The sequence below is a fragment of the Musca domestica genome, unplaced genomic scaffold, assembly GCF_030504385.1.
Source record: "Musca domestica strain aabys unplaced genomic scaffold, Musca_domestica.polishedcontigs.V.1.1 3, whole genome shotgun sequence".
NCBI lineage: Eukaryota > Metazoa > Arthropoda > Insecta > Diptera > Muscidae > Musca > Musca domestica.
In genome coordinates, this window is record NW_026712299.1 from 8,211,675 (window position 1) to 8,219,406 (window position 7,732).

The window sequence follows — 7,732 nt, forward strand, 5'->3', positions numbered from 1 at the left end:
AAATACTGAAAAAATTTCGGATTTTGCAGTAGCTATACAGGTCGCAATTATAGACCAATCGACGCGGAATTTCGCATGTAGCTAGAGTTTAGGGCGGGGAAGAAGCCTACCAAATTGGGTGGTCATCGGATAATATTTAGCGGGTAAAATAGGCCATATCTTTTTTGTTGAAAAAATTCAAAATTTTTCATAAAACCGCGAATATTTTAAATCCCGGCGAAATCACAAAGCCATGACAAGGTTACTTCTGACCTTTACATTGATGTTAAGATCCAAAAAATCGAATATATAGCAAATATATGCGATATATATGTCTATCAAAGAAGATATGCTTGAAAGATCTCATATATGTCGAGAACGGCTGAACTGATTTCGACAGTTCTCATTAATTCAGAATGGCCTCTTGGCAGGAAAGGAAAAACGTCTAAAAAAATCGCATAAAAATATCTCTCTAAAGATGAAAATATTAATTTTGTAAAATTTTCTCATATTTTTTCAATTTTGTCATATTTTTTGGCATATTTTCATTTTGAATTAAACATTTGGTAATATTTCTACAGCTAACAAAACTAAGTAGTTAGGATATCAGGATATCATATACAGATCGTAATTATGGCCCGATCCTTACGAAATTTTGCATGGGGATAAGATGAGGGTCAGAATAGAAGCCTACTCTTTTTGGAGATGATCGCCATATATTTAGGGGTTGAAATGGACCAAAAAAGTGCAAAATTGTCAGCAGGTCGTAATTATCGCCCGATCTTCACGCACATTTGAATGGGGGTTACCGGACATTGCAAAAGCCAAGCAGTTTTGGATGGCCATCCAAAAATATTAAATGTGTAAAGGAGTTTGACAACTTTTGTAGACAAAATACGAAAATGTCGATTCCAGTGACTTTTTGGAGAATTCACAAATACAGGAAAGACGCACTTCTGACTATTTCGTTAACGCTGATTTCGTTGAAGAATATAGTCAAATGTCTGTATCTCATATAGATGCGTTTCAGTCAAAAACTAATTATAAATGTTAATCTTTTGCCACTTCTGAGAGATTATAGGTCTTTGGGAAATATTGGTTCCAGATCTAGGAAGACCAATTAAGTGCAACATCTACCAATAAATTGGAAATGAGCAAATTAGTTTAAGTTGCTATTATTCGAAAATTAGAGAACGAAACCTGATGGTTTTCTTTTATTATTTGTCACAATATCTTGTGGAATTCTTTCGAGTATCTCGCCTATATAAACTGAATCGTTTATTATAGTGTTGTAGGGTATTCAACGGTCGGCCCCGCTCGACTGTAGCCTTTGCTTACTTGTTTTTATTTGAGAATAATTAATTTTATAGATTAAAAAAATTAGTATAATAATAAATATTTCCATAGTTGTTCATTCTTTCCATTTCCAGTATTTTCCTCGTCTCTGCCATTATCCATCCGAAAAAAAACCTTTTCGACTGTTTTCTTGTTGGCATAGCCGTAAATATATCCATCTATGAACTTTTTCCAAACATTGGGATCCTGTGATAAACGTATAAAATCAGGCCAGTTGGGTCAAATTTTTTCAATCTATCTTCAATAGTTCTCTTCAACGTTAACTTTGGACGTCCGTTGTACCTCTTGCCTTATGGATTCCACTGGCAACTCTTTGCGAAGATAATTGTGTTTGGTTTTCTGAGGATTTTACCATTAAATAGCCATTTCTTGTAACGAATCTGTTTTACAATAGGAACTTCTTTGCACCTAGTGAGGAGCTTTCATTGAGAGCTCACGCGTGTTTGCAACATTAATCTCAGGCAACTATTTATGATTTTTGCAGTCTATTTTGGGTTTAATCCATGTCTCACATCCATAAAGTAATGCAGACTTTAAAAACCTATTGCAAAATTTCAGAATGCCTTTTGCAATGTCAGTAGATATGCATCTATTTTTGCGGGGTGTTATTGGTTGATATACGCAAAACCCTGGCTGGCTCTTTGCCGATTTTAAGGACTGCTTCACATGAATGCAGTGCCTCTTGCTCGACATTGGACTGGATTGCTGTAACAGTTTTTGCCATAAGACAAATTTGATCTTCTAAAGTCAAATAGAGCAGCTCTTTTCCTTCCCGAATTATACCATTTTCGGCATTAGCATTTTCTCCAAGACAGAATGTAAAACCAAAAGAGAAATCACTCTCAAGAGGCACAGTTCAATTCCTTAATTTCCGAAGATTGCCAGACTTTGTTCTAGGAGCGAATTCGAAGGCAACCATCCTTAAACAAGTAATGAATTTGCTTTAGAGTATCTTTATCGGTTCCAATTTTCTCCAAACATTGGGAAAAGCAGTCCGATCAATATTGTGTCGAATTTAATGGGTATAAGGAACATTGGTGCATTCATTTCTAAAGACTGTTCTTTATTAATTCGGAGACTCGCAGTGCAATGCAGTTAACTCGGATTTGCCGCTTGGATCGTTGACAATATTTTATTAAAAAGATCAACTATTCGCTGGGACCTGTAAAAGGCCTGAGCTACATGCATTCAGTGCCACTTGCTCTTTTTTAGACTGGATTGCAGTATCCGTTTATGCCATAAGACAAATTTGATATTAAAAAACTAAATAGTGAAGATCTTTTCATTTCCCAAATTATTGCATCCTCTTCAGGGCAATCATTTTCTCCAAGACAGAATGTAATACTAACAGATAAATCACTATCAAGAGATTCTTTTATTTCCCGACATTGCCAGAATTTCCAGCAGCGATTTTGTTGGAAATCATCATGGAATAGGTCATGAATTTGCATTATATATATATATTAACAAGTTGCAATTTTCTCCAAATTGCGATATGCTGTTCGAATCAATTTGGCTAATTGTTCTGTAGAGTTCTAAGGTTCAAAGGAACAAAGGTGCCTTCATTTCCAATGATTGTTTTACAATAATTCGGAGGCTGGAAGAGCAATGCAGTATACTCGGACTTCTAGATTGGATCGTTTACAGTAACTTATTGTAAATGTCATCCATTCCGCTGGGCTGGGATCTGTAAACAAATTGTGCAGTACAGTATTTTTTGCTTACCTGCACAATCAAAAATTGCACGACATCTTGTGCAGCAATGCCCAAAATGCAGGTAGCTTCATTGCATTTATCTGCACAATGAAGCAGGTATCTTTAATTTTACTTACGTGCACAAAAAGTGCAGGTATCTTTAATTTTCTATTCGTGCACAACAAAGCAGCAATCTTTATTTTACTTACGTACGTGTAATAGCCAGCCAAAATCAATGGGGAATCTTTTAAAGTTTATAATACATTTATTAAGTGGTTTAATTATATTAAACACAAAAATTTAACATAAAATAAATAATTCATAAAATAACAAAACATAACAATTCATTAATTAAAAAAAAAATTGGTACTTTCATTTTAGGAACTAAAGACAAATAAGGAACTGAAATTTGATTATACATATGTATTCAATTTATAAAAATGGTATTGAAATCTTTTATTGTTTTGCAATTTTTGCAGAACCTTTTATTATTTCCGTCTCTGCCTGGTCAAAAGATACTTCAATATTTTTATAAAAACAGTATTTTTGCAATATATTTAGGGCTGATAATGCGTCGGAAAGTGTTGGTGGCTCTATTGGATCAATATCCTCCTCATCTTCTAACTCTTCGTTTTCTACATTTGAAGCATTGTAAGTAATTGCCTGAACTAGTTTAGCTTCAGATAAATCCCCGTAACATGCAACGTTATCATCGCAATGAACGTATGCTGCACCATGGTACAATGAATAGAAGGTAGGTCAACTTTGAAAAAATTGCAAGTATAGAGGTCTACCTGTTTGGCTTGTAATGTCAGAATTACTATCAAAACAATAAAAAAGCAAAGAACTTGTTGCATTGATTTTGAATAAATAATTTAAATCCGCGAAAACTGAATGATAGTTCAAAATTTCTTTTCAAAATCATATTCTATATATCTCTTATGGTTTATTTCACGACAAAAACTGTAGATTTTGTCGATGCATATGTTGTTTGAATATTTTCTGAAAAATTTTTTATTATTGAAAAGAATACGCACACATAAACAAATTATGTTGACATATTAAGCCAGAAAAATAAAAAAATTTAAATCATATGGTAGTTCTGCCCTACCTTGAATTCATTGTACCATGTGCTGCACTATCTGCGACCGTTGTTATGATATCCAAATCTTCAAATATAACTTCATCGGAATCGATGTTGTCATTGAGCAAAAACCCACCCTAAAGTTAGTATTTTTAGTATTATCATTGCTGAAATATTTAAATAAAACAAGTAAAAAAACATTAAGTTCGGCCGGGCCAAACTTTTAATACCCTCCACCCTAGGGTAAAAGAACATTAGAAGAAATGTGGCAAAAAAACATTAAAATGCCGAATATCGGGAGGTACCGTTATATGGGGGCCACACCAAAACGTGGACCTATAATTACAATGTTTCGCCACACGAACTAGGACCCATTATGACCCACAAATACCAACTTTTACACAAATCAGTGAAAAAATGTGGCATAAATCATCAAAATACCGAATATCGGGAGGTACCGTTATATGGGGACTATACCAGAACGTGGACCTATACATGCAATGTTTTGCCACACGCTCAGGGACCCGTTGTGACCTACAAATACCAATTTTCAGACAAATCCGTGAAAAAATGTGGCATAAATCATCAAAATATCGAATATCGGTAGGTACCGTTATATGGGGGCTATACCAAAACGTGGACCTATACATGCAATGTTTTGCCACACGCTCAGGGACCCGTCATCACCTACAAATACCAATTTTCAGATAAATCCGTGAAAAAATGTGGCATAAATCATCAAAATACCGAATATCGGGAGGTACCGTTATATGGGGACTATACCAGAACGTGGACCGATATATCTCATTTTCAATACCAACCATCCTAGGGACAATACACACACTTGTGCCAAATTTCAAAGGTCTACGTCAAATAATGTGGGCTCTATCGTGATTTCAACAGACAGACAGACAGACGGACAGACAGACAGACAGACAGACGGACAGACAGACAGACGGACATCGCTAAATCGTCTTAGAATTTTATGCTGATTATGAATATATATACTTTATGTGGTCTACGACGAATATTTAGAGGTGTTACAAACGGAATGACAAAGTTAATATACCCTCCTACCCATGGTGGAGGGTATAAAAATGAAGTAATTACCTTCTTAAAAAAATTTGAAATGCTCGAAGGCTGTACCAACCACCAAGCTTTTTTTATAAAATACAAGGCGTCAAGGCATGAAATTGATTTGTAGAAATCTTTTATGGTCAGATTTCGCTCTAAAGCACTTATTTGTTTTTTGACAATTATTTGCCGATAATATGTTTTGAAACAAGATATAATTCCTTGGTCTAATGGTTGAATTAGCTTATCAAAAGTAGTTAAGCAATGGATAGACAAACTCAGAGAGACAAATTCACAACATATGTATTTGAGCATCAATGGTGTTTCATCCAGCATAACAATCTTTTAGTGTTGGAGAGGAAGCGAGAATATGTTTTTAATGTATGCTCTTTTCTTGTGTTGTTATTGTTTTTGCGAATACAAAAACAAAAACGAAGTGGTAGCTTTTAGTGTCTTTTTTGAGTTTGCAAAAAATTTTCTTGTGCAGATAAATACAACTTTTGTAACCAAATTAAAAAAAAAAAAACCAAATTTTCGAGGCAGGAATGTCCAATGTGCAGCTATCGATTGGGCACTTAAATACAATTCAAATAAAGGGATTTAGAAAAAAATGGCATAAAAAAAGTTTTTTGGTCTGCAAAGGCCAATGCGCAGCTAATGTTGATGCATGTAAATAGAAACCACTGTAACATGAAATGCAATGTATTGACTTATGTGACATTTTAATCCTAAAATATATTTTAGTTGACCAAAAAATGCCCTTTTATTTTATCAATAACACATTTATTGTTAAAATGATAGTGTTCTCCTTAAAATATGATTTAACTTATTGTTTTGTATTATTTTTACTTTGTAATTGCTCTATTCCATAAGTGTTGAAAAACATACATATATTTTTGTGTGAAAAGTCAAAATCAGCAACCTCAGTTAAATAATTAATTGTTGTATCAATTATAAATTCATCTGACTGTCTTTGAAAGCTATTTAATAATGAACGTTACGTCTGTGTACGCATTGTCATTAACAAAGTTTCTGCCACCACAATCATCGTCGAGTTGTTGATGGAGAGAGAGAGAGAGAGAGGTGGTGAGTGTGGTGTAATAAATAAAAGTTGGCAACAATTAAAAAAGCGTTGGCAACACTCCCTTGTTATTGACAAAAAAAAGATAATTTTGTTTTGTATTTTGAATTCTAATTTCGACTCTTTCGGAAAAATAAAAAATATAGTGAAAAAAAATGAAGATTATAAATGCGTTACATATCTTAAGTTCAAGTGAGGATGAAAAGAAGTGTGTATTAGTAGTGCAGCGGCGAGTGTTAAGGCAACCAACAAACATATTTGCATTGCCTGGCTCTTGATTGTGTTGTTCCAAAAGTTTATAACGCTCTTCCAAGAGTTCAATAGTTTGTACTTTCCTTGATGACTTTTTACCATTGTTTTTTCTGGGCGATCGAGAAGTTTCAATAGTAGGTTACATCAGTCTCGTCTTCAGCATTGTCCACTTGCTCATTTTCATGAACTATAACGTTTATTACCCTTATGTTTTCCTTATTTTCTATTCCAAGTGCACCACCTGGTCTGTTCAGTAACTTTTGAAACTGCATTATATTAGCGGCAGACTCATCCAATGGCGACAGTCATTTGCTTAAAAATGCCACCTCCAGTGCTGCTGGTTTCATCTTTGTTGTGCACAAGTTTCTTTTTAGTTTTAAATTTTTCCAAACCTAGAAGAATTTTAGAAAACCAACTAATAAAAACATACAAAAATAATTTTAATTTTTACACACTTTTTGCCAGCCATCGGAGTCTCTAATCGGAGGCCCGTTTACATTTAATTTTGTAGCAATAGATTCCCAATCAGATTTAAAATTAGCTGGAACATGACCTTTGGTAAACCCTTTTACCAAACATGGATTTTTTTCCAATTCGGAAACCAAAATTTCAAATTGTTTTGCTGTTGTTATTTTGATGCTCAAATATCAAATACAAAATGCTTACAATATCAACGTCGACTAAAAAATGCTATGTCGTCACAATTTTTTACGGCGACAGATATTCTAAAAATCGACTTCACGTCGACTATTGTATCGACAATGATAATGGCAACCATTTGTCGCTATCGACAAAAAACGACAACCCTAATATCATTATTGTCGCCTCGACTTAATTTTGCGACGCCGACGATAACCGTAATAGGGCCGATTGTGAGAAAAAAATATTGGAATAAAAGAAAAGAATTTATGACAGCGTTCTTTTTCTGTAACAACGCAATATATATTGCTATCTTCTCAAGCTAAATGTATGTGTGCGCTTTCACATTGCAAATCTATGGTTGCACTCCAGCAACTGGTGGAGGAGAGCGAGGGGCGGTTCGCAATAGGCAAAAACGCAGAGCAATAAACAAATGACTCCTTTTTCTAACTCAGTGGATATAGTAGCATAACAAATTAAAACAGAACTAGGGAATATTCCAATATCTGTTTTCTAAAAACTACGTTTTACTGAATATTTGTGTACATATGTATTTTAACTTTTTTCCTTTG

At 34.2% G+C, this 7,732-nt stretch overlaps 1 long non-coding RNA gene across 1 annotated transcript; it reads right to left on the reverse strand.

Moving 5' to 3' along the window:
- Positions 1 to 6,724: 6,724 nt before the first annotated feature.
- LOC131803441 (uncharacterized) lies at positions 6,725 to 7,242 on the reverse strand. The gene is made up of 2 exons (XR_009342575.1): positions 6,977 to 7,242; positions 6,725 to 6,913 (listed from the first exon to the last, which is right to left on the reverse strand). It is a non-coding gene; the product is annotated as an uncharacterized LOC131803441 (long non-coding RNA).
- Between the last annotated feature and the right edge of the window lie 490 nt (positions 7,243 to 7,732).